Raw genomic sequence first — 27,766 nt, 5'->3', positions numbered from 1 at the left:
ACCCGGTCCACCCCGCGTGATATGTCGCGGTTTCCTACACAGATTAGCTCCAACGGGTCAGGGTCTCATGGGAGAGGTAAGGATAGTCGGAAAAGTGAAGGGAGTAAGAAAGTAAGAAAGAAAGGAGGGAAGGAGCAAAGGAAAGGAAAGAAGGAAGAGGAAAGGAGGGGGGAGAAGGGGAGGGAGAGGGAAGTTAGTGTTTTTAAGTGTTATTTAGCTTTCCTACATGTCCTGACTTCTCAGTCTCTCTGTCATCATGAATGTACTATTGGCAAAAGGTGATATTATCTGCGTGTAGATGCTGACGGGCAAGGTCAATAGGTAGGGTTCCCATTTTCTGTAAAAGGTCTTAATTCTCCTCTCTAGGTCTCCCTTGACGTCTGCTTGTTCAATTAGAAGCTGTGCATGCAGGAGGCTAGTGAAATGTGTGATATGTGGCGGTTTACTTGAAATCCAGTGTCGTAGGATCAGTTTCCTAGCTAATAGGATGGCGGTGTTTATAAAGCGATCCTGAGGGGCGCTTTGTGTGTGTCCCTTAAGAAAGAAGACGTCGTGCATTGTTAAGAGTAGTGTTTCGCTATGTATCTTGTTCAACCAGTATTGGATCTTATTCCAGTATTGAGTTATTTTAGGGCAACCCCAAAACAGATGTGTAATGTCTGGACCAGGTAAGGAGCATTTAGGACATGAATCTATCGCGCCCGGGACCCACTTGGCTCTAAGGTGGGGGGTGATGTAGCTGAAATGAATGAATTTAAGATGCATCTCTCTATATCTCATTGATAATGTGCTAGTGGTAAGCAGCTTAAAGCTGTTTGATATAGTGTCTTCACTGATGTCGAGGCCTGTACAGCAGGACCACTTGGTACTCAGCTGTTGCATGATCTCAGCAGATTTGCCTTCAATAATTAAGCTATAGATGTAGGAAATAGAGTGTGATCCCTGCCTAGTCAGAGAGCAAATGGAGTCCACTGGGGAACTCGTCATGACGTCGAGGCCCTCAGTGAGGAGTTTACGTGTGTAGTGAGCGGCTTGGAGGTATGCAAATGTACTGTGTCTGGGGAGGTCAAATTTATCTTGCAGGTGCACCAAAGGGAATATTGTGTTGGTGAGTGGGTTTATTAGATGTGAGATTGCACCTAGTCCCTTCTCTTCCCACTGGGCGAATATTCGCGTAGTCATGCCTGGGAGGAAGTTAGGGTTGCCCCTCAATGGTAGATGCTTAGTGGTTGCGGTGGAGAGCTTCCACCACTTGCATAATTTTGCCCAGGCACGTAGTGGGTCTCTGAAGAGTATGCTATTTTTGATATGGGCAGGGAGGGTGTGAAGAGGAGCATGCGGGAGGAAGGCTAATTGAAGTGGGTGGACAAGGGATTTTTCGAGGTTTTCATCATTAAAGACTGATGTTCGTGCTAACCATTCAAAGACTAATTTTGTCAGCGTCGCCCAATTGTACCATTCAACGTTTGGGAGCTTTAGCCCACCTTTGTCAATAGGTAGCGCTAGTTTTGTTCTGCTGATTCTATGTTTCTTTGAATTCCATGCAAAATTACTGAAGGCACTAGATATGCTCTTCAGGTCCTTCTGCGTCAATAGGAAGGGAAGCAACTGCAATGGGTATAATAACTTGGGCATTGCCAACATTTTAATTAGGCTCACTCGCCCCGACAAGGGTATGGGTAGTTTAGACCAGCTCACCAATAGCGAGCAAACTTGCTTGATCACTGGGGGGATGTTCAGTTTGTATATTGAGTGCGGGTTAACATGCAGGAGGATGCCCAGGTACTTGAAGGAGCCATCCGTGATTTTGAGCGTAGTTTGTATGGGTGTGGGGGGGAGCCTGTTAGCCAGGTATGTCATTTCCGATTTGTCCAGGTTTACCTTATAACCCGAAATGGTGCCGAATTGTTGAAATATGGAGATGAGCTTAGGTATGTTATCGTGGGGCTTAGTTACATATAAGAGTAGGTCATCGGCATACAGGGAGAGGTGCATTGAATGAGACCCCACCTGTAATGCCGGGAGCTTATTTCTGATATATATAGCTAGGGGTTCTATGGCCAGATTGAATAGTAAGGGCGATAGAGGGCACCCCTGCCTAGTACCTCTTCCGAGGAAAAAAGGCTGGGACACCTCTCCATTCACTATCACAGAAGAGCGGGGGTTGTGGTATAACGTTTGTATGAGCCTTTGAAAATCCCCAACTATACCGAATTTTCCCAGGGTAGTCAAGAGGTGATCCCATTCTACTCTGTCGAACGCCTTTTCCGCGCCGACAGAGAGAAGGCAGGCCTCTGGGGGTGCGACAGATTCAGTTTTGTTACAGTCTTTTCTCTGCCAGTAGTACTCTATTACCGACAAGGTCTTACGTATATTGGTAACTGAGGAGCGGTGCTTCATGAATCCTGTCTGATCTTTATGAATGACTGACCCTAATACAGCAGCTAACCTATTTGCAAGTATGGCCGTAAAAAGCTTGTATTCGCTGTTCAAGAGCGCTATCGGTCTATAGGAGGCTGGGGATGTCGGGTCTCGCCCTGGTTTCAGGATTAAACACATAAGTGCATCTGCGAAGTCAATTGGGGGGGTTGCTGTGCCCTTCAGATAGGCTGTAAATGTTTGGGCTAATAGTGGACTAAGTTCCACTTGTAACAACTTGTAGTACTCAATGGGTATTTTGTCGGGTCCCGGGGTCTTGCCTAGCTTAGCTGATTTAATGGCTTTCAGTACCTCCGACGCATGGATTGGAGCGTTGAGGAGGTCTAGGTTATCTGAACTAAGTGAGGGAGGAGCAATCTGCTTCCAGAATTCCTCCTTATCATTCTGTGTGCATGGCTGCGCGGTGTAGAGTGCAGAGTAGAAGTTTAGGAATTCTGACATTATGGATTTAGTGTCTGAGTGTGTCACCCCTTGCGCTTGGATTGAGGGAATTATGGATCTAGGGTTGGCCAGTTTCACTACGTTAGCCAGTAGCTTTCCAGTTTTATCTCCAAACCTATAGAACCGGCCCTTTCTATGCGTCTGGAACAAATGGTCCTGCTGAGCCAGGGCATCCTCTCTAAGTCTCTTTTTCTCATAAAATCTATCTCTGCATTGGGGGGAGGGGTGAGCTAGGTATTGATTGTATGCAGTTGTGACTTCTGCCGTGGTGACAGTTTCTATCTTTTTCCGTTTTGCATTGTAGTGGGCAGTGAAACTGGTGATTTCTCCCCTCATGACTGCCTTTGATGCTCCCCAAAAAATCCCTGGGGTAAGGAGGTGTTGGGCGTTAAAGGTATAGTACTCCTTCCACTGAGCTTTTAGGTGTTTACTGAACTCAATGTTGTGGTATAGGTAGGTAGGGAATCTCCAGGGCTTTTGAGAGGGAGGGTTGGGTGTGGGGCCAAGTAGTAGCCATATGGGCGCATGGTCTGAGATTATAATGTCTGAGATGTCTGTCTGTGGGATTTGTGTGTGTAGCTGACCCGAGCATAGGAAATAGTCAATGCGCGAGAGAGTGCTGTGCGTTTTAGAGGCACATGTGAAGTCTCTCCTGGGTGGATTACGAGAGCGCCACACGTCAATAAGGTCCAGTGAGTTTTTAAAGGATGCTATGGTATCTGTTTCTTTTTTCCTTTTCTTAGCTAGAGTCTTTTGCTGTCTCTTAGTGTGTGTGTCAGTTCTGCGGTCTAGTGGGAGTTCCTGGGCCAGATTGAAATCTCCCCCCATTAGGATGGGAGAGTCCGCAAGAGCAGTCAAGTGAGTCTGGATGGAGCGCCAGAACGTTGGTCTGAGTTGGTTTGGGCCATAGATGTTACATATGGTGTATGTGCGATTATCTATTTGCAGACTAGCTATGATATACCTGCCTCTAGGATCTATGGTGGTAGGGTTGATTTGTACCGTTAGTCCTTTTCCAATAAGTATAGCAACTCCTCTCTTACGCCCTTCTGTAGGGGTGTAATAGACTCGGTCCACCCACCTGCTCTTTAACTTCTCATGTTCTGCCCCTGTGAGTCGTGTCTCCTGTAGGAGAGCAATGTCAGTTTGAAGTCGCCCTAGGTGCTGTAAAATGATGCTACGCTTGGCTGGGGAGGTAATCCCTCCCACATTCCAGGATACAATTTTAAGGGGACGCGCCATATTGTTGGGGAGGGGGAGATGTATTTGATGGGTGTCGTACAACAGTTGTGTGAGTTATAGGTATATTTTGTCTCTGTTTAATTCTGTATATAGTGGTGGGTTGTGTAGTAGATCTGTTAGGGGATTGAGAGATAAGAGGGTTGTGTTCAGATAGTTGTGTCTGGAACTTTAGCAACTTACGGTCTGAAGTATCTGTGGGTATCAAGCAGGGTAGAATCCGGGTGCTCCTCCCGCAGCCTGAGGAAAAAGACATGCATATAAGTAAAAGATTAACAACCTGGTTTTCAAGGCATGGAAAGGATGAAAGGGGGCAAGAGAGGCATATAAGGGCCAAGGTCAGGGCAGGGGAGGGAGGGAAAGACACACAAGAAAGGGAAAGAGGTGGGGGACTGATCAGCATAGAGAGTGGGGGGGGGGTGAGGGAAACACACAGAGGCCAAGTTCAGGGGTGGGGAGGGGGGGGGAAACACATAAGGTGAGAAAAGAAGTAAGAGGCTGAACAGTAGATCCTTAGAAGGTTTAGATATACACATTTCCAGAGTCATTATGCGAGACAAAAGGTATGCAAAAACATGAACATATACAGACAAGGGCAAATACTTAGTCTTTGGGTTAGGTAGTAATAAGAGTCTTTGGTATAGGTCTTCCATTCCACAAGCTAAAGGAGGCTAGAGGGTGGGTGTATGCGGAATGTCCTTTCAACCCTCGCCATTAGGAGTTTCAGCATCTAGGAACTCTTGTAGTTGTTGTGGGTTCAAAAAGAACTTGGGGCCTCCAGATGTCATCAGCCTCAGCTTGGCCGGGTATAGTAGTGAGGCTGCCCCATGGAGTGTAGTTTGGAGCAGAGGGGTGCAAACTCTTTCCGCTTTCTGGCCACCTCAGCAGAGAAGTCCTGAAAGAGGAGGAGTTTGTGGCCTTCGTAGAGAAGGTCAGGTTTAGATCGATATGCCTTTAGGAGTGCCAATTTCTCTTGGTATCTAAGCAGTTTGAAGATGACCTGTCGTGGTCTCTGGTTAGGCTTGGATGGCAGAGATTCTGGGCCTATTCTGTGTGCCCTCTCGATATCCGGCGGCATAGTCTCCTGGTCCATTTTTAATAATTTAGGCAGGGTATAGGCTGTAAATTCTAGTAAGTCTTTATTTTTAATTGACTCGGGGACCCCCACAATCCTCAGATTGTTGCGGCGAGATCTATTTTCGAGATCGTCTAACTTATCTTGTAATGTGGAGTTGTGACGCTCTAGGCGTTGTATGGCCAGCGTGGATGTTTGTTGAGAGTCTTCCACATCAGATATCCTTTGCTCTGCATGTTGTAGTCTATTGGCATATTGTTGGATCTCCGTGGTGAGGGTGTCCATTCCTGCCTGGAGTGTTTCCATCTTAGGCAGAAAAAAGGCTTTGAGGTCTTGGAGTAGGTCAGGAGGTGGCTCAGAGCTAAAATCTCTTTGGATAGGGGAGGGAGGATCCTGGTGGATTTCTGCGGTATGCTTCTTAGACTTGTCTGCTGCTTTCTGCCTACCAGACATGATGGGTATAGCCTGTGATGCTGATACCTTGAAGTATTTATCGACTTTCATAAGGGATGGTGTTCTATGCCTTCTTTCTGTACGTGGTCATAGAGAGTATTTTGCGTTAGGATACGCAGCTGCCAGTGCAGCAGTGGAGAATATGGCAATACGTCTGGTATGTTATGTTTGAGCAGGACTTGCGGGAAAAATTCTGTCTCTCCTATCCTCCAAGTAACACTATGCCCTTCGAATGCGAGCTCCTTCTCCTCCTGTTTTGGAGAGGTTAATGGCAAAGTTCCCTATGTGTTGCGTAGGGGCAGCAGTCTTCTCCCTGATGTGGTGGTGTTTATCTGTGGTGTCCGCTAGCAGCTGTAGCGTGGAGGTTTAAAATTTGTTTCCTGCTGGCTCTAATTTCTGTTGTCCTCTGCAATCTAAGGAAGGTCTGAGGCCTAAACCACGTGGGTGCAGGTCCCTGCCCTGAAACGCATGCAGACTAGTGAGCACTTTATCCCACAACAGTATTCAGTATGTGTGCTTCAAAACGTTGTGGTAATGAAAATGTATTTTTCCAATTCTCAATTTTTCAGTTTTTCAGATTTTCAGAGGGGGTCAATGACTTGTAGAAATAAATGTTAGTCTGGGGGGGTAAGGTGGTTCAGTCCTGTGCTCTGCTGTTGTAGCGATAACAGTGGTGAAAGGAATATAGTGTAGGGCAGTGTGACTGGGGGCGTTAGGCTTTATTGTCTATATAAGGGTCCTCACTGAAAGTTGGAAGTTGGGCCTGGAGTATATATCAGGGAAGTAGCTGCAGCGCTGATAGTTATGAGGAGAACCTTAAGTGTATTGCTGTTCCTGCCACCCTGCACAATGGCGGTGCGCCCCAGTCAGGTCTGTCCCTGGAAACAGGTTAGAAAAATGTCCCCAGCGGTACTGTTATGTGATCCTCCTCTCCAAGCCCATAGGCTCTATGTGAACGTTAGAGTATCTTCAATGTCCCCCTCTAAAGTGCACTCTAGTTATGTGGCCTATGCTCCGGATTGCCCAGATAGGGAAAAGGTTGCAGCTGCGTAGGCCGAGTGGAGGCAATATGGCGGTCGCGCCAAAATCAGTGTGTGTCGTCCCTTTCTACCTTACCGCTGTGGTGCAGGTCGGGCCGCCTGTGTGGCTTCAGTTGCGGCAGGTAAGGTGGGGCCAGAGGGTCGTGGGAACACCACTATTGTCCTGTATCTTCTGCCGCTCCCAAACGCGGCTCTTCTCAGTAATCGGTAGCCTGCCGGTGGGGAAGCCGTTCTTGGGGGCTCCCGCAGTTTAAGATGCCAGGCAAGGTGCAGTGGTCACCTGCTAAGGCTAGGGGTTATGCTCGGGTTCAATCGCCGACTGCCTTGGTGTTTAAGCAAGAGGTGTAGCGGAGCTCCTCTGTCTTGCGGCTAGTCAGTTCGCCCGCCCACCGGAAGTTCTTAATTTATCCTTTTTACATTCATAACAATTATAATCAAGGCTGGAAATTTCACCTAGTCTTCTAGTATGATGACTAAGAAATTAAACTTTTCTATACATTTAATACTGAGGGGACCAGTAACTTCTTCCCTCTCTATAGTGATATATAATCATATAATATATATATATATAATAATAATGAGTACTTTGTAGAAATCTCTGGCATTTAAGGGGTTAATAGGATTCGCTGAGGCATGGAGACGTCGTAGCAGTCTCAGTATATTGCTGCGCGGACAACTTTCTTGATAAGCACTGACTTTATGTTTGTCACAAATTTTATCTAAAAAAATGTATTATAATCTATACTGTGTTCTGACAAATGTAAAGTGTATAAACAAAGGTAAAACAGACACTGAAGAACACATTTACTAGTGTAATGAGCTGGTATAGGTGACCATTTGCACATTAGGTATTATTAGGGTTAAATTATCTGCCATAAACTAATCTGTTTCTTTCTTTTTACTGTGTGTTTAATCCTTGCAGAGGATACATTCATACTCACTTGTGCACCATCCAGATGAGTATACAGCTGGTTAGTAAATCAGAAGCGTGCATACGTGCGTATATACTATATTCCATTCACTGTCTGTTTCCTGATCTGAAGCAGACAGAGGTATTCCAGAAAATTATGGGCTAGATTACAATGGTAACACTATCGTTTGTGCACAAGCAATATCGGGTTTTCATGGCTGTTTGCGTGCAAGTTAAATTCTACTTGCATTACAAGTTGAAAGTAAATGCGAATGTGTGAGCACAATCGCGATTTACGCTAGAATGATTACCGAGACTTCAGAGATCTGGTTAACTGTTACCCAAGTCAAAAAAGTGTTACAAAACACATAAAAAATACATTTAAAAGTCCAGTTACACTCATAATTACACTGTCTAATAAAAATTATTTGTAAAAAATGCAATAAAAAGTTATAAGGTCTCAAAGATATGAGGTGTCAGGTGATAAAAGGACTGCAAAGGACATTTTTGTATATATTTTTCTATATCTTTTCATGTGACAACACTGAAGAAATTACACTTTTCTACAATGTAAAGTAGTGAGTGTACAGCCTGTATATCAGTGTAAATTTGCTGTCACCTCTCAAAATAACTCAACACACAGCCATTAATGTCTAAACCGCTGGCAACAAAAGTGAGTACAGCCCTAAGTGGAAATGTCCAAATTGGGCCCAATTAGCCATTTTCCCTCCCCGGTGTCATGTGACTCAGTAGTGTTACAAGGTCTCAGGTGTGAATGGGGAGCAGGTGTGTTAAATTTGGTGTTATCGCTCTCACACTCTCATACTGGGGACTGTAAGTTCAACATGGCACCTCATGGCAAAGAACTCACTGAGGATCTCAAAAAAAAATTGTTGCTCTACATAAAGATGGCCTAGGCTATAAGAAGATTGCCAAGACCCTGAAACTGAGCTCTAGCATGGTGGGCAAGACCATACAGCGGTTTCACAGGACAGGTTCCTCTCGGAACAGGCCTCACCATGGTCGACCAAAGAAGTTGAGTGCAGGTGCTCAGCGTCATATCCAGAGATTGCCTTTGGGAAATAGACATATGAGTGCTGCCAGCATTGCTGCAGAGGTTGAAGGGGTGGGGGGTTAGCCTGTCAGTGCTCAGACCATACGCCGCACACTGCATCAAATTGGTCTGCATGGCTGTCGTCCCAGAAGGAAGCCTCTTCTAAATATGATGCAAAAGAAAGCCTGCAAACAGTTTGCTGAAGACAAGCAGACTGAGGACATTGATTACTGGAACCATGTCCTGGTATCCGATGAGACCAAGATAAACTTATTTGGTTCAGATGGTTTCAAGCGTGTGTGGCGGCAACCAGGTGAGGAGTACAAAGACAAGTGTGTCTTGCCTACAGTCAAGCATGGTGGTGGGAGTGTCATGGTTTGGGCCTGCATGAGTGCTGCCGGCACTGGGGTGCTACAGTTCATTGAGGGAACCATGAATGCCAACATGTACTGTGACATACTGAAGCAGAGCATGATCCCCTCCCTTTGGAGACTGGTCCACAGGGCAGTATTCCAACATGATAATGACCCCAAACACACCTCCAAGAAGACCACTGCCTTGCTAAAGAAGCTGAGGGTAAAGGTGATGGACTGGCCAAGCATGTCTCCAGACCTAAACCCTATTGAGCATCTGCGGGGCATCTTCAAACGGAAGGTGGAGGAGAGCAAGGTCTCTAACATCCACCAGCTCTGTGATGTCGTCATGGAGGAGTGGAAGAGGACTCCAGTGGCAACCTGTGAAGCTCTGGTGAACTCCATGCCCAAGAGGATTAAGGCAGTGCTGGAAATTAATGGTGGCCACACAAAATAGACACTTTGGGCCTAATTTAGACATTTCCACTTTGGGTGTACTCACTTTTGTTGCCAACGGATTAGACATTAATGGCTGTGTGTTGAGTTATTTTGAGGGGACAGCAAATTTACACTGTTATACAGGCTGTAGACTCACTACTTTACATTGTAGCAAACTGTCATTTCTTCAGTGTTGTCACATGAAAAGATATAATAAAATATTTACAAAAATGTGAGGGGTGTATTCAGTTTTGTGGGATACATACATACGTTTATATGTATGTAACTATGTATTTATATGGGTATATATGTATTTATAGAGATATATACACATAAATACATATGTACACATATATGTACACATACAGTATATATATATATATATATATATATATATATATATATATATATGTGTGCCTTGGAGCCCTTTGCAGTCAAGTAGATGAAAACATGTAAAATATAAACATGTAAAAATTTATATATCAAGGAATATACAGGTGAAACTCGAAAAATTAGAATATCGTGCAAAAGTTAATTTATTTTACTAATGCAACTTAAAAGGTGAAACTAATATATGAGATAGACTCATTACATGCAAAGCAAGATAGTTCAAGCCGTGATTTGGCATAATTGTGATGATTATGGCTTACAGCTCATGAAAACACCAAATCCACAATCTCAGAAAATTAGAATATTACATGCAATCAATAAAACAAGGATTGTACATACCTGTAGAACAATATCTGACCTCAGAAAAGTATAAGCATGCATACTGTATGTACTCAGTACTTGATTTGGGCCCCTTTTGCAGCAATTACTGCCTTAATGCGGCGTGGCATGGAAGCTATCAGACTGTGGCACTGCTGAGGTGTTATTGAAGACCAGGATGCTTCAATAGCTGCCTTCAGCTCTTCTACATTGTTCAGTCTCATGTCTTTCATCTTTCTCTTGGCAATACCAGGTCAGGCGAGTTTTCTGACCAATCAAGCACAGTAATCCCAAGGTCATTGAACCAGGTTTTGGTGCTTTTGGCAGTGTGGGCAGGTGCCAAGTCCTGCTGGAAAATGAAGTCAGCATCCCCATAGAGCTCGTCTGTGGAAGGAAGCACAAAGTACTCCAAAATCTCCTGGTAGATGGCTGCGTTGACCCTGGACTTAATGAAGCACAGTGGACCAACACCAGCAGATGACATGGCTCCCCAAATCAACACAGACTGTGGAAACTTCACACTGGACTTCAAGCATCTTGCAGTGTGTGCCTCTCCATTCTTCCTCCATACTCTGGGTCCTTGGTTTCCAAATGGGATGTAAAATTTGCTCTCATCAGAAAAGAGGACTTTGGACCACTGAGCAACAGACCAGGTCTGTTTTTCTTTAGCCCAGGTAAAACGCTTCTGACGTTTATTGTTCAGGAGTGGCTTGACAAGCGGAATATGACATTTGAAGTCCATGTCCAGGATCCGTCTGTGTGTGGTGGCTCTTGTGAAAATCCCCAACACTTTTGAATGGCCTTTTCTTGACAATCCTCTCTAGGCTGCGGTCATCCCTGCTGCGTGTGCGCCTTTTTCTTCCACACTTTTCCCTTCCACATAACTTTCTACTAATGTGCTTTGATACAGCACTTTGGGAACATCCAACTTCTTTTGCAATTACATTTTGAGACTTTCCCTCCTTATGGAGGGTGTCAATGATGGTTTTCTGCACAACTGTCAGGTCAGCAGTCTTTCCCATGATTGTGATTCCTACTGAACCAGACTGAGAGACCATTTAAAGGCTCAGGAACCCTTTGCATGTGTTATGGCTTAATTAGCTTATTAGAGTGGGACACTGAGCCTAGATTATTGCACCTTTTCACAATATTCTAATTTTCTGAGATTGTGGATTTGGGGTTTTCATGAGCTGTAAGCCATAATCATCACAATTATGACAAATCACGGCTTGTACTATCTTGCTTTGCATGTAATGAGTCTCTCTCATATATAAGTTTCACCTCTTAAGTTGCATTAGTGAAATAAATGAACTTTTGCACAATATTCTAATTTTTCGAGTTTCACCTATATATATATATATATATTTGTACAAATATCTATCAGATGTATATTTAAATATGTCTTTAAAAATATTCTGTTATGTGCAGATCATTGGAATATAAAATATGCAATATCATCTTCTTATGTTGCGCTTTTAAATAACAGCTATCGTGTTTGCGCAACTTGTGGGTGTTAACTTTTACTTTCAACACGTAATACGACCAAGAATTGCTGAGCCCCCCCCAAAAAAATTCTAGAGGTTTTAAACATTAGTGCAAACCACCGCGCTTGTAATCTAGCCCTATGTGTTTAACCATTTTGATGGAGATAAAATATAACATATTCCAGTGAAAGGGAACATTACATTTCACACCAGAATGCTCCTTTAACCTCTGAATGGCTAGAATTAGACTTCATTACAAAACATTACACCACTGAAATCAATAGCAGCAATACACAATATTTATTTTAGTTGTGTCTATATTTTGCTAAGGTTTAAAGCACTAGGCAATAAATGTGCTATTCACGTTACTGTGCAAGGCACGTGCAGTTCTACCAATAGCTATTTTATCTTCTGGGGGGGTGGGTCTGCTGCTCTATATTTTTATATTGTGTTTAGACCTAGAAATGAATGAGAATTCAGCCGCTACATTATATTTATGGAGAGATGGAATAAAACGACACAGCCTTCCTGCTACTAATGTTATATGATGCTTTTAACATTAATAAGCTGTTACAGAATCTATGAAACATACTTAACAACTCACAGGTTTTACAGTTGACGCGGCACTACTTTATCCGTTTTATAACTGTAAACTTTATACTGTGTTCTATAAACAGAAATGTTGAAACACTCATGAGAAAATACGCAGGCTGGTATTCTGCGGCCACATTTACTGTCTTGCAATGTTAACTTTAGCAAACCTATAATACAAGTATTAGTTTTAATAGGTTTCTTGTAAATCCCCACAGGGCAAGGTTTTCACTTATTTTCCTGAACGCTTCGTGTGGTTACTGTTCATAATTCGTTGGCAAAGCTGAAGCAGCCACAGAGGGCAGCAAGCGACATATTTGCAAATTGGTGCCAGAAATAGGTCAGTAAAGTTCTGACCTCTTGTAATTCTTAAACCCCTGTTGTATTTCTAAATGAGTTTAATTCCCTGGAACATCTCTGTAAAATGAAAGAATATTTATGGTTTATCTTCTTTGGGTTTGGTGCAATGTTCACATTCCTAGACAATAGGCTTATGGTAAAGCAAGTCTATGGGGAAGGATCTCAAAACCTCGCCGGCTCAGAGATAAACAGCTTGCGGACCCCCCATCTCTCCTCACAAAATATATTCTAAAAAGGGGGGGGGGGGGATTCCCATAGAGGGCTGGGGGAGTTGTAATGTTTTCAGCTTTGTAATATTGTTTATATACAGCTAGTGAGATAAATCAGTGCAAATTGTCTAAAGAATATGATGAGTGTTGTGTTGGTTGGTTTCTTTTACATAAAGAACAAGGCAAAATATGAACAAAATTGGTAAAACTTGTATTGCTATAGGCAAAATACAAGATCTAAATTTATTAAATAAAACTCCTGTTTATTGGTTTATTTACTGTGTTTACCTCTGGTCACATCACAAAATAAATGTTAATGGCCATTTGTGAGATACTGATCTCTTGGTGTAACAGTTCCCTTTAAACTGAGTGGCGCTGCTTGTGAAATGGCCCTTTGGTGCATTCTTACCTCTTTAGCAAGGATCCCACAGTAACATCTCAAAGTCTCCAGCGCTCCCAACTGTCACACATATTGCAGGCCCTCTGTCTTTCCTGTAGATTCTCTGGGACCTTTTTAAAGTATCGAGTTGCTATGAGTCATCTAGCCACACCCACTCAGCACACTCCTTGCAAAGCTCGGCCCAACTATCAAGCTCCCTTGAAATTACTCCACCCTCAATTTGCCATGACACCGCCCCAAGATTTCCCTGACTAAGCCTCAAGCCTCCTTATCCCAGACAGTATTCAAAAAATGTTAGGAAGTATTAATATCTGTAGATTGTAAGCTCTTTGGGCCAGAGATTACCTCGGTCTGTGTTAATTTGCTTTCTTTAGCCTACATTATGCATCTGTATTCCTTTTATTTCCCATAAATCAGGTTCACTGTGTGTCCCTACTCATGTACCCAGCGAGATGGAATTTCATAGCGCTTTACAAATAAATAATAATTTCGCTCTATGTTAGCTAGTCCCTAATCACCCCATGATATCAGCGCAAACCCTTGTGAAGGGGCTGGTGTAGAATGTATTTGTACATATCTGCTTTTGTTTTAGCATTACTGGTAAGATTTTGAGGCTTCAGATTATTAAAGGAACATGAAACCCAAAAAATGTATTTTATGATTCAGATAGCTCATGCGATTTTAAACAACTTTCTAATTTACTTCTTTTATCAAATTTTCTTTGTTTGTTATCCATTTGTAAGAGCACTAGAGGGCAGCACTATTTCCTGCTATATAGTGCTCCAGATGCTACCTAGGTATCTCTTTAACACAGAATATCATGGGAACCAAGCACATTTGATAATAGAAGTAAATTGGAAACCTTTTTTAAATGGTTTGTTTTGTCTGAATCACAAAAGAAAAAAATTGGGGTTTCATATCCCATTAATTTTTAATTTCTGCAAATATTTTCTAAACTTTGACTTAAACGTATTTGACATCAAGAGGGGACAGTGACTAACTAACAACTGATATTAATTACTGCTGTTATTCTGCAATAGGATGTGCACTGCCCCTGCGATGTTTATGTCTCAGACAAGTAAATATGCCTTGTAGGACTCATTTGGTGAACGTAAATAAGCATCAAGTGCAGGACACTTTCTCTTAAATTAGCATTCCTAAATGACAGAGCTAATTAGTTCCCTTCACCATTAGGAAAGCAATAAAAACTGTCTTTAATTAACCAGCAGACAAACATTGGTGATTGGCGATATGTAGCACATAGCGTTTATATTTAGAGTAGGCGGAACATTTTCGTATGTCATTCACAGAGAGAGCCATAAAATAATTGTAGAACACAATTTGTTTGTGTAATAGATTCACTAAGCCTGGTAAGGAAACCAGATAAACTAGACACAAAAAACCCGGATAGAACTCAACAGTAACATAACAAAAAGAGATAAAATGTATTTAAGAGGTGACGACAAGAGGTCGCTTGTACCCAGAGCTACTTAGAGAGCACTGTGACATTTTGCTGAAGGGATAAAACTAAATACAAATTAGCATATTGCTTTATTAACATCATATGGCCATGGTGAGGATTAATCATGCTTGACTTCGCGTTTTCTGTCTGGTTTTAGAATATGCAGACTAGATGGGATGTGTTAGCTTTATATGTGCTGACAAACAGGAGGTAAACATCATATACAAACTACAAATATAATTTGGCTAAATGTAAACTTATTTAGTGTAAAATTAAGTATATTAATCTCACAAAAAGTACAATTTTTCCATTTAAACCAGCTAGTTCCTTCCATAAACCACTAATTATAGGCAATGCTCGGTGTTTGTTTGTATCTCATACAAAACATCTAGATATAGCCATCTCCTGACACTGCAATGCTGGTCTGTTACATTATATAAACATCTAGATATAGCCATCTCCTGACACTGCAATACTGGTCTGTTACATTATATAAACATCTAGATATAGCCATCTCCTGACACTGCAATACTGGTCTGTTACATTATATAAACATCTAGATATAGCCATCTCCTGACACTGCAATGCTGGTCTGTTACATTATATAAACATCTAGATATAGCCATCTCCTGACACTGCAATACTGGTCTGTTACATTATATAAACATCTAGATATAGCCATCTCCTGACACTGCAATACTGGTCTGTTACATTATATAAACATCTAGATATAGCCATCTCCTGACACTGCAATACTGGTCTGTTAGATTATATAAACATCTAGATATAGCCATCTCCTGACACTGCAATACTGGTCTGTTACATTATATAAACACCTAGATATAGCCATCTCCTGACACTGCAATACTGGTCTGTTACATTATATAAAACATCTAGATATAGTCATCTCCTGACACTGCAATACTGGTCTGTTACATTATATAAACACCTAGATATAGCCATCTCCTGACACTGCAATACTGGTCTGTTACATTATATAAATATCTAGATATAGCCATCTCCTGACACTGCAATACTGGTCTGTTACATTATATAAACATCTAGATATAGCCATCTCCTGACACTGCAATACTGGTCTGTTACATTATATAAACACCTAGATATAGCCATCTCCTGACACTGCAATGCTGGTCTGTTACATTATATAAACACCTAGATATAGCCATCTCCTGACACTGCAATACTGGTCTGTTACATTATATAAACATCTAGATATAGCCATCTCCTGACACTGCAATACTGGTCTGTTACATTATATAAAACATCTAGATATAGCCATCTCCTGACACTGCAATACTGGTCTGTTACATTATATAAACATCTAGATATAGCCATCTCCTGACACTGCAATACTGGTCTGTTACATTATATAAAACATCTAGATATAGCCATCTCCTGACACTGCAATACTGGTCTGTTACATGATATAAACATCTAGATATAGCCATCTCCTGACACTGCAATACTGGTCTGTTACATGATATAAACATCTAGATATAGCCATCTCCTGACACTGCAATACTGGTCTGTTACATGATATAAACATCTAGATATAACCATCTCCTGACACTGCAATACTGGTCTGTTACATTATATAAACATCTAGATATAGCCATCTCCTGACACTGCAATACTGGTCTGTTACATTATATAAACATCTAGATATAGCCATCTCCTGACACTGCAATACTGGTCTGTTACATTATATAAACATCTAGATATAGCCATCTCCTGACACTGCAATACTGGTCTGTTACATTATATAAACATCTAGATATAGCCATCTCCTGACACTGCAATACTGGTCTGTTACATTATATAAACATCTAGATATAGCATCTCCTGACACTGCAATACTGGTCTGTTACATTATATAAACATCTAGATATAACCATCTCCTGACACTGCAATACTGGTCTGTTAGATTATATAAACATCTAGATATAGCCATCTCCTGACACTGCAATACTGGTCTGTTACATTATATAAACATCTAGATATAGTCATCTCCTGACACTGCAATGCTGGTCTGTTACATTATATAAAACATCTAGATATAGCCATCTCCTGACACTGCAATACTTGTCTGTTATATTATATAAAATATCTAGATATAGCCATCTCCTGACACTGCAATACTGGTCTGTTACATTATATAAACATCTAGATATAGTCATCTCCTGACACTGCAATACTGGTCTGATACAGTATATAAACATCTAGATATAGTCATCTCCTGACACTGCAATACTGGTCTGTTACATTATATAAATATCTAGATATAGTCATCTCCTGACACTGCAATACTGGTCTGATACAGTATATAAACATCTAGATATAGCCATCTCCTGACACTGCAATACTGGTCTGTTACATTATATAAACATCTAGATATAGCCATCTCCTGACACTGCAATACTGGTCTGTTACATTATATAAACATCTAGATATAACCATCTCCTGACACTGCAATACTGGTATGTTACATTATATAAAATATCTAGATATAGCCATCTCCTGACACTGCAATACTGGTCTATTACATTATAAGATGCACCAGTTGTATTCTGGTGAAAATACTGTGTAGTTAATAAAATCCCACGCTGCTAAAAAATGAAATATTTATGCTTTATTTCTTTGTTTGTTTCTAAACAATGTAAATTGACAGAGCAGTGAAGCACAAAGAATTCCGGACAGATGGTCTGGAATTAACTCAAATGCACATAAATTAAGCGTTCCACAGTCATCAGAGGAAAATACATCAACATGAGTTAGATTCAAAAAACGAGATACTGTATGAATGAAACCTAGAACATTTGTTTAAACATAAATTAAGAAATGACTTTGTGAAGCCACCAGTGAACTCCAACCTATATCCATCACAATATGGCTGACCATACACACTTATAAGAATGCCAGTGACATTATCTGATGCTTATACAGATAAACGAAAAAGAACATTTTAGAGAAATGACTTTGAAAACTATAAAGATGGAATTATGAGTAAAATATTTGCAGATCCAGTGCAGGAATCTGAATGTTACCACTAAACAAGTCCCCAGTAACTGTATTATTACGGCCTGATCAGCCGGCAGGCTACGGCACTCCAAGTAGCTCTACTTAGCAGCTACTTTTATTATTTTTTGCTTATACGGACTGATGGCCTGACCGTGTTCCGGACACCTCTATCTCTAAGTCCCCAGTAACGCCTGCTTTTGTAAGAGTAAAGAACTGTGTGCCTGTAAAATACTCTCTACACCACAGTAAAGTACTGTGTGCCAGAAAAATACTGTGTGTGCCTGTGAAATAATGTCTGTGCCAGTAAAGTACTGTGTGTGCCAGTAAAGTACTGTGTGCCAGATAAATACTGTGTGTGCCTGTGAAATAATGTCTGTGCCAGTAAAGTACTGTGTGTGCCAGTAAAGTACTGTGTGCCAGATAAATACTGTGTGTGCCTGTGAAATAATGTCTGTACCAGTAAAGTACTGTGTGTGCCAGTAAAGTACTGTGTGTGCCAGATAAATACTGTGTGTGCCTGTAAAATACTGTGTGTGCCTGTAAAATACTGTGTGTGCCTGTAAAATACTGTTTGTGCCTGTAAAATACTGTCTGTACCAGTAAAGTACTGTGTGTGCCAGAAAATTACTGTGTGTGCCTGTAAAATACTGTGTGTGACTGTAAAATACTGTCTGTACCAGTAAAGTACTGTGTGTGCCAGAAAAATACTGTGTGTGCCTGTAAAATACTGTGTGTGACTGTAAAAACATAATTTATGCTTACCTGATAAATTTATTTCTCTTGTAGTGTGTTCAGTCCACGGGTCATCCATTACTTATGGGATATATTCTCCTTCCCAACAGGCAGTTGCAAGAGGATCACCCAAGCAGATCTGCTATATAGCTCCTCCCCTCACATGTCATATCCAGTCATTCTCTTGCAACCCTCAACAAAGAAGGAGGTCGCGAGAGGAGCTGGAGTTTTTACTTATCTATTCTTCAATCAAAAGTTTGTTATTTTAAATGGCACCGGAGTGTGCTGTTTTTCTATCTCAGGCAGTATTTGGAAGAAGAAACTGCCTGCGTTTTTTTTCTATGATCTTAGCAGGCGTAACTAAGATCCACTGGCTGTTCTCGACATTCTGAGGAGTGGGGTAACTTCAGAAACTGGGAATAGCATGCAGGGTCCTCCGCAAATGAGGTATGTGCAGTACTTTATTTTCTGGGAATGGAATTGACTAAGAAAATACTGCTGTTACCGTATGATGTAAGTACAGCCTTAAATGCAGTAGTGGCAACTGGTATCAGGCTGATAAATGTATGCGCAGTCGAGTTATTTTCTAGGGACTAGAATTCGACCGAAACAAGACGAAAAAGGAGAAACTATAAGGTGCAGTGGTGACTGGAGTTATAATTTTAAAATTTAGAACCTGCCTTAAAAAGACAGGGCGGGCCGTGGACTGAACACACTACAAGAGAAATAAATTTATCAGGTAAGCATAAATTATGTTTTCTCTTGTTAAGTGTGTTCAGTCCACGGGTCATCCATTACTTATGGGATACCCATACCAAAGCTAAGTACACGGATGAAGGGAGGGACAAGGCAGGAACATTAAACAGAAGGAACCACTGCCTGTAGAACCTTTCTCCCAAAACCAGCCTCCGAAGAAGCGAAAGTGTCAAATTTGTAAAAAGTATGAAGTGAAGACCAAGTTGCAGCCTTGCAAATCTGTTCAACAGAGGCCTCATTCTTAAAGGCCCAGGTGGAAGCCACAGCTCTAGTGGAATGAGCTGTAATTCTTTCAGGAGGCTGCTGTCCAGCAATCTCATAGGCTAAACGTATTATGCTACGAAGCCAAAAAGAGAGAGAGGTAGCCGAAGCCTTTTGACCTCTCCTCTGTCCAGAGTAAACGACAAACAGAGAAGAAGTTTGTCTAAAATCTTTAGTTGCCTGTAAGTAGAACTTCAGAGCACGGACCACGTCTAGATTATGCAAAAGACGTTCCTTCTTTGAAGAAGGATTAGGACATAATGATGGAACAACAATCTCTTGATTGATATTCCTGTTAGAAACAACCTTAGGCAAAAACCCCGGTTTAGTACGCAGTACTACCTTGTCTGAATGAAAGATCAGATAAGGAGAATCACAATGTAAGGCAGATAACTCAGAGACTCTTCGAGCCGAGGAAATAGCCATCAAAAACAAAACTTTCCAAGATAAAAGCTTAATATCAATGGAATGAAGGGGTTCAAACGGAACACCCTGAAGAACTTTAAGAACCAAGTTTAAGCTCCACGGAGGAGCAACAGCTTTAAACACAGGCTTAATTCTAGCCAAAGCCTGACAAAAGGCCTGGACGTCTGGATTCTCTGATAACCTTTGATATCCTGGACTCCGTCAGGTAAATCTTCATCTCTACAGAATCTATAAGAGTCCCTAGAAAAGGAACCCTTGTGAGTGGTAACAGAGAACTCTTTTCCACGTTCACTTTCCACCCATGTGACCTCAGAAATGCTAGAACTATCTCTGTATGAGACTTTGCATTCTGAAAACTTGACGCTTGTATCAGAATGTCGTCTAGGTACGGAGCCACCGCTATGCCTTGTGGTCTTAGTACCGCCAGAAGTGAGCCCAGAACCTTCGTAAAAATTCTCGGGGCCGTGGCTAACCCATCTTGAACGATGGTACCCTTAGGAATTTGTTTAAGATCTTTAAGATTGGTCTGAAGGTTCCCTCTTTTTTGGGAACCACAAATAGATTTGAGTAAAATCCTTGTCCCTGTTCCGATCGCGGAACTGAGTGGATCACTCCCATGATTAAGAGGTCTTGTACACATTGTAGAAATGCCTCTCTCTTTACTAGGTTTGTTGATAACCTCGAAAGATGGAACCTCCCTTGTGGAGGAGAGATTTTGAAATCCAGAAGGTATCCCTGAGATATAATCTTTAACGTCCAGGGATCCTGCACATCTCTTGCCCAAGCCTGGGCGAAGCGAGAAAGTCTGCCCCCCACTAAATCCGTCTCCAGATAGGGGGCCCTGTCTTCATGCTGTCTTAGGGGCGGGAGTAGGCTTTCTGGCCTGCTTGCCCTTGTTCCATGACTGGTTGCCTTTCCAACCCTGTCTGTAACGAGCAGTAGTTCCTTCCTGTTTTGGAGCGGAGGAAGTCGATGCTGCTCCTGACTTGAAGTTACGAAAGGCACGAAAATTAGACTGTTTGGCCTTTGATTTGGCCCTGTCCTGAGGAAGGGCGTGGCCCTTACCTCCCGTAATGTCAGCAATAATTTCCTTCAAGCCGGGCCCGAATAAGGTCTGCCCTTTGAAAGGAATGTTAAGTAGCTTAGACTTGGAAGTTACATCCGCTGACCAGGATTTAATGCCCCAAGAAGTTCAGCTCTTTTGCCTGTAAAAAAAAACATACAATACCCCCCCCCAACATTACAACCCACCACCCACATACCCCTAATCTAACCCAAACCCCCCTTAAATAAACCTAACACTAAGCCCCTGAAGATCTTCCTACCTTGTCTTCACCATCCAGGTATCACCGATCCGTCCTGGCTCCAAGATCTTCATCCAACCCAAGCGGGGGTTGGCGGTCCATAATCCGGTGCTGAAGAGGTCCAGAAGAGGCTCCAAAGTCTTCCTCCTATCCGGCAAGAAGAGGACATCCGGACCGGCAAACATCTTCATCCAAGCGGCATCTTCGATCTTCTTCCATCCGGTGCGGAGCGGGTCCATGTTGAAGCAGGCGACGCGGATCCATCCTCTTCTTCCGATGTCTCCCGACGAATGACGGTTCCTTTAAGGGACGTCATCCAAGATGGCGTCCCTCGAATTCCGATTGGCTGATAGGATTCTATCAGCCAATCGGAATTAAGGTAGGAATTTTCTGATTGGCTGATGGAATCAGCCAATCAGAATCTAGTTCAATCCGATTGGCCGATCCAATCAGCCAATCAGATTGAGCTCGCATTCTATTGGCTGATCGGAACAGCCAATAGAATGCGAGCTCAATCTGATTGGCTGATTGGATCAGCCAATCGGATTGAACTTGATTCTGATTGGCTGATTCCATCAGCCAATCAGAAAATTCCTACCTTAATTCCGATTGGCTGATAGAATCCTATCAGCCAATCGGAATTCGAGGGACGCCATCTTGGATGACGTCCCTTAAAGGAACCGTCATTCGTCGGGAGACATCGGAAGAAGTGGATGGATCCGCGTCGCCTGCTTCAACATGGACCCGCTCCGCACCGGATGGAAGAAGATCGAAGATGCCGCTTGGATGAAGATGTTTGCCGGTCCGGATGTCCTCTTCTTGCCGGATAGGAGGAAGACTTTGGAGCCTCTTCTGGACCTCTTCAGCACCGGATTATGGACCGCCAACCCCCGCTTGGGTTGGATGAAGATCTTGGAGCCAGGACGGATCGGTGATACCTGGATGGTGAAGACAAGGTAGGAAGATCTTCAGGGGCTTAGTGTTAGGTTTATTTAAGGGGGGTTTGGGTTAGATTAGGGGTATGTGGGTGGTGGGTTGTAATGTTGGGGGGGGGTATTGTATGTTTTTTTTTACAGGCAAAAGAGCTGAACTTCTTGGGGCATGCCCCGCAAAGGGCCCTGTTCAGGGCTGGTAAGGTAAAAGAGCTTGTAAATTTTTTAATTTAGAATAGGGTAGGGAATTTTTTATTTTGGGGGGCTTTGTTATTTTATTAGGGGGCTTAGAGTAGGTGTAATTAGTTTAAAATTGTTGTAATATATTTCTTATGTTTGTAAATATTTTTTTATTTTCTGTAACTTAGTTCTTTTTTATTTTTTGTACTTTAGCTAGTTTATTTAATTGTATTTATTGGTAGGAATTGTGTTTAATTAATTTATTGATAGTGTAGTGTTAGGTTAATTGTAGGTAATTGTAGGTAGTTTATTTAATTATTTTATTGATAGGGTAGTGTTAGGTTTAATTATAACTTAGGTTAGGATTTATTTTACAGGTAAATTTGTTATTATTTTAACTAGGTAACTATTAAATAGTTCTTAACTATTTAATAGCTATTGTACCTGGTTAAAATAAATACAAAGTTGCCTGTAAAATAAATATTAATCCTAAAATAGCTATAATATAATTATAATTTATATTGTAGCTATATTAGGGTTTATTTTACAGGTAAGTATTTATCTTTAAATAGGAATAATTTATTTAATAAGAGTTAATTTATTTCGTTAGATGTAAATTATATTTAACTTAGGGGGGTGTTACTGTTAGGGTTAGACTTAGCTTTAGGGGTTAATACATTTATTAGAATAGCGGTGAGCTCCGATCGGAAGATTAGGGGTTAATAATTGAAGTTAGGTGTCGGCGATGTTAGGGAGGGCAGATTAGGGGTTAATACTATTTATGATAGGGTTAGTGAGGCGGATTAGGGGTTAATAACTTTATTATAGTAGCGCTCAGGTCCGCTCGGCAGATTAGGGGTTAATAAGTGTAGGTAGGTGTCGGCGACGTTGTGGGGGGCAGATTAGGGGTTAATAAATATAATATAGGGGTCGGCGATGTTAGGGCAGCAGATTAGGGGTACATAGGGATAACGTAGGTTGCGGCGGTTTACGGAGCGGCAGATTAGGGGTTAAAAGTGTAATGCAGGGGTCAGCGATAGCGGGGGCGGCAGAATAGGGGTTAATAAGTGTAAGGTTAGGGGTGTTTAGACTCGGGGTACATGTTAGAGTGTTAGGTGCAGACGTAGGAAGTGTTTCCCCATAGGAAACAATGGGGCTGCGTTAGGAGCTGAACGCTGCTTTTTTGCAGGTGTTAGGTTTTTTTTCAGCTCAAACAGCCCCATTGTTTCCTATGGGGGAATCGTGCACGAGCACGTTTTTGAGGCCGGCCGCGTCCGTAAGCAACTCTGGTATCGAGAGTTGCATTTGCGGTAAAAATGCCCTACGTTCCTTTTTTGGAGCCTAACGCAGCATTTGTTTTAACTCTCGATACCAGAGTTAAATTTATGGTGCGGCCAGAAAAAAGCCCGCGGAGCGTTAACAGCCCTTTTACCGCCGAACTCTAAATCTAGGCCTGTGTTTGCCTGTAAAATACTGCCTGTACCAGTAAAGTACTGTGTGTGCCAGAAAAATACTGTGCGTGCCTATAAAATACTGTGTGTGCCTGTAAAATACTGTGTGCCTGTAAAATACTGCCTGTACCAGTAAAGTACTGTGTGTGCCAGAAAAATACTGTGTGTGCATGTAAAATACTTGTACCAGTAAAGTACTGTGTGTGCCTGTAAAATACTGTGCGTGCCTGTAAAATACTGTCTGTACCAGTAAAGTACTGTGTGTGCCTGTAAAATACTGTATGTACCAGTAAAGTACTGTGTGTGCCTGTAAAATACTGTCTGTACCAGTAAAGTACTGTGTGTGCATGTAAAATACTGTGTGTGCATGTAAAATACTGTGCGTGCCTGTAAAATACTGTATGTACCAGTAAAGTACTGTGTGTGCTTGTAAAATACTGTGCGTGCCTGTAAAATACTGTATGTACCAGTAAAGTACTGTGTGTGCATGTAAAATACTGTGTGTGCCTGTAAAATACTGTGTGTGTCGGTAAAATACTGTGTGCCAGATAAATACTGTGCGTGCCTGTAAAATACTGTGTGTACCAGTAAAGTACTGTGTGCCAGATAAATACTGTGCGTGCCTCTAAAATAAAATACTGTCTGTACCAGTAAAGTACTGTGTGTGCCTGTAAAATACTGTCTGTACCAGTAAAGTACTGTGTGTGCCTGTAAAATACTGTCTGTACCAGTAAAGTACTGTGTGTACCAGACAAATACTGTGTGTGCCTGTAAAATACTGTGTGTGCCTGTAAAATACTGTGTGCCAGATAAATACTGTGCGTGCCTGTAAAATACTGTGTGTACCAGTAAAGTACTGTGTGCCAGATAAATACTGTGCGTGCCTGTAAAATACTGTGTGCCTCTAAAATACTGTCTGTACCAGTAAAGTACTGTGTGTGCCTGTAAAATACTGTCTGTACCAGTAAAGTACTGTGTGTGCCTGTAAAATACTGTATGTACCAGTAAAGTACTGTGTGTGCCTGTAAAATACTGTCTGTACCAGTAAAGTACTGTGTGTGCCTGTAAAATACTGTCTGTACCAGTAAAGTACTGTGTGTGCCTGTAAAATACTGTCTGTACCAGTAAAGTACTGTGTGTGCCTGTAAAATACTGTGTATGCCTGTAAAATACTGTGTGTGATTGTAAAATACTCTCTGTACCAGTAAAGTACTGTGTGTGCCTGTACAATACTGTCTGTACCAGTAAAGTACTGTGTGTGCCTGTAAAATACTGTCTGTACCAGTAAAGTACTGTGTGTGCCTGTAAAATACTGTCTGTACCAGTAAAGTACTGTGTGTGCCTGTAAAATACTGTCTGTACCAGTAAAGTACTGTGTGTGCCTGTAAAATACTGTCTGTACCAGTAAAGTACTGTGTGTGCCTGTAAAATACTGTCTGTACCAGTAAAGTACTGTGTGTGCCTGTAAAATACTGTCTGTACCAGTAAAGTACTGTGTGTGCCTATAAAATACTGCCTGTACCAGTAAAGTACTGTGTGTACCAGACAAATACTGTGTGTGCCTGTAAAATACTGTGTGTGCCTGTAAAATACTGCCTGTACCAGTAAAGTACTGTGTGTACCAGACAAATATTGTCTGTACCAGTAAAGTACTGTGTGTGCCAGTAAAGTACTGTGTGTGCCAGTAAAGTACTGTCTGTACCAGTAAAGTACTGTGTGTACCAGTAAAGTACTGTGTGTGCCTGAAAAATACTGTGTGTGCCAGAAAAATACTGTGTGCCTGTAAAATACCATCTATAACAGTAAAGTACTGTGTGTGCCAGAAAAGTACTGTGTGTGCCAGTAAAGTACTGTGTGTGCCAGTAAAGTACTGTGTGTGCCAGTAAAGTACTGTGTGTGCCAGAAAAATACTGTGTGTGCCACAAAAAAAACATCTGTGCCAAAAAAATAATGTTTGTGCCAGTAAAATAACATCTGTGCCAGTAAAATAGCGTCTGTGCTAGTAAAATAACGTCTGTGCCAGTAAAATAATGGCTGTGCCAGTAAAATAACACCTGTGCCAGTAAAATAACATCTGTGCCAGTAAAATAATGATTGTGCCAGAAAAATAACATCTCTGTGCCAGTAAAATAACGTCTGTGCTAGTAAAATAACGTCTGTGCCAGTAAAATAACGTCTGTGCCAGTAAAATAACGTCTGTGCCAGTAAAATAATGGCTGTGCCAGTAAAATAACGTCTGTGCCAGTAAAATAACGTCTGTGCCAGTAAAATAATGTCTGTGACAGTAAAATAACGTTTGTGCCAGTAAAATAACGTCTGTGCCAGTAAAATAACGTCTGTGCCAGTAAAATAATGGCTGTGCCAGTAAAATAAGATCTGTGCCAGTAAAATAGTGTCTGTGACAGTAAAATAACGTTTGTGCCAGTAAAATAACACCTGTGCCATAGCGTCTGTGCCAGTAAAATAACGTCTGTGCCAGTAAAATAACGTCTGTGCCAGTGAAATAACGCCTGTGCCAGTAAAATAACACCTGTGCCATAGCGTCTGTGCCAGTAAAATAACGTCTGTGCCAGTGAAATAACGCCTGTGCCAGTGAAATAACGCCTGTGCCAGTAAAATAACGTCTGTGCCAGTAAAATGACGTCTGTGCCAGTAAAATAATACCTGTGCCAGTAAAATAACGTCTGTGCCAGTGAAATAATACCTGTGACAGTAAAATAACGTTTGTGCCAGTAAAATAACACCTGTGCCATAGCGTCTGTGCCAGTAAAATAACGTCTGTGCCAGTAAAATAACGTCTGTGCCAGTGAAATAACGCCTGTGCCAGTAAAATAACACCTGTGCCATAGCGTCTGTGCCAGTAAAATAACGTCTGTGCCAGTGAAATAACGCCTGTGCCAGTGAAATAACGCCTGTGCCAGTGAAATAACGTCTGTGCCAGTAAAATGACGTATGTGCCAGTAAAATAATACCTGTGCCAGTAAAATAACGTCTGTGCCAGTGAAATAATACCTGTGCCAGTAAAATAACGTCTGTGCCAGTGAAATAACACCTGTGCCAGTAAAATAACGTCTGTGCCAGTAAAATAACACATGTGCCAGTAAAATAACGTCTGTGCCAGTAAAATAACACATGTGCCAGTAAAATAACGTCTGTGCCAGTAAAATAATACCTGTGCCAGTAAAGTCTGTGCCAGTGAAATAATACCTGTGCCAGTAAAATAACGTCTGTGCCAGTAAAATAACGTCTGTGCCAGTAAAATAACACCTGTGCCAGTAAAATAACGTCTGTGCCAGTAAAATAACGTCTGTGCCAGTAAAATAACGTCTGTGCCAGTAAAATAACGTCTGTGCCAGTAAAATAACGTCTGTGCCAGTAAAATAACATACGTGCCAGTAAAATAACGTCTGTGTCAGTAAAATAACGTCTGTGTCAGTAAAATAACGTCTGTGTCAGTAAAATAACGTCTGTGCCAGTAAAATAACGTCTGTGCCAGTAAAATAGGGTCTGTGTCAGTAAAATAGCGTCTGTGTCAGTAAAATAACGTCTGTGCCAGTAAAATAACGTCTGTGCCAGTAAAATAACATCTGTACCAGTAAAATAACGTCTGTGCCAGTAAAAAAACGTCTGTGCCAGTAAAATAACATCTGTACCAGTAAAATAACGTCTGTGCCAGTAAAATAACTTCTGTGACAGTAAAATAACACCTGTGCCAGTAATATAACGTCTGTGCCAGTAAAATAACGTCTGTGCCAGTAAAATAACGTCTGTGCCAGTAAAATAATGGCTTTGCCAGTAAAATAGTGTCTGTGACAGTAAAATAACGTTTGTGCCAGTAAAATAACACCTGTGCCATAGCGTCTGTGCCAGTAAAATAACGTCTGTGCCAGTGAAATAACGCCTGTGCCAGTAAAATAATGGCTGTGCCAGTAAAATAACGTTTGTGCCAGTAAAATAACACCTGTGCCATAGCGTCTGTGCCAGTAAAATAACGTCTGTGCCAGTAAAATAACGTCTGTGCCAGTAAAA

The 27,766-nt window shown here is 41.7% G+C and overlaps 1 protein-coding gene across 6 annotated transcripts in view; it reads left to right on the top strand.

The window, feature by feature from the left end:
• Positions 1-27,766, top strand: part of PKNOX2 (PBX/knotted 1 homeobox 2) — a 1,550,023-nt gene that overhangs the window by 59,772 nt on the left and 1,462,485 nt on the right. For 4 of the 6 annotated variants that reach the window (XM_053691419.1, XM_053691426.1, XM_053691422.1 and 1 more), the window contains exon 1: positions 12,484-12,565. The exons of the other annotated variants lie outside the window; for them this stretch is intronic. The gene's annotated coding sequence lies outside the window, so the exon portion shown is untranslated. Of the gene's footprint in view, positions 1-12,483; positions 12,566-27,766 lie in introns of those variants that run through there. 6 annotated transcript variants of the gene reach the window in all.

Source organism: Bombina bombina, chromosome 8 (genome assembly GCF_027579735.1).
Source record: "Bombina bombina isolate aBomBom1 chromosome 8, aBomBom1.pri, whole genome shotgun sequence".
Taxonomy (NCBI): domain Eukaryota; kingdom Metazoa; phylum Chordata; class Amphibia; order Anura; family Bombinatoridae; genus Bombina; species Bombina bombina.
The sequence above is the reverse complement of the archived record's forward strand: the minus strand, read 5'-3'. Positions and strand labels throughout refer to the sequence as shown.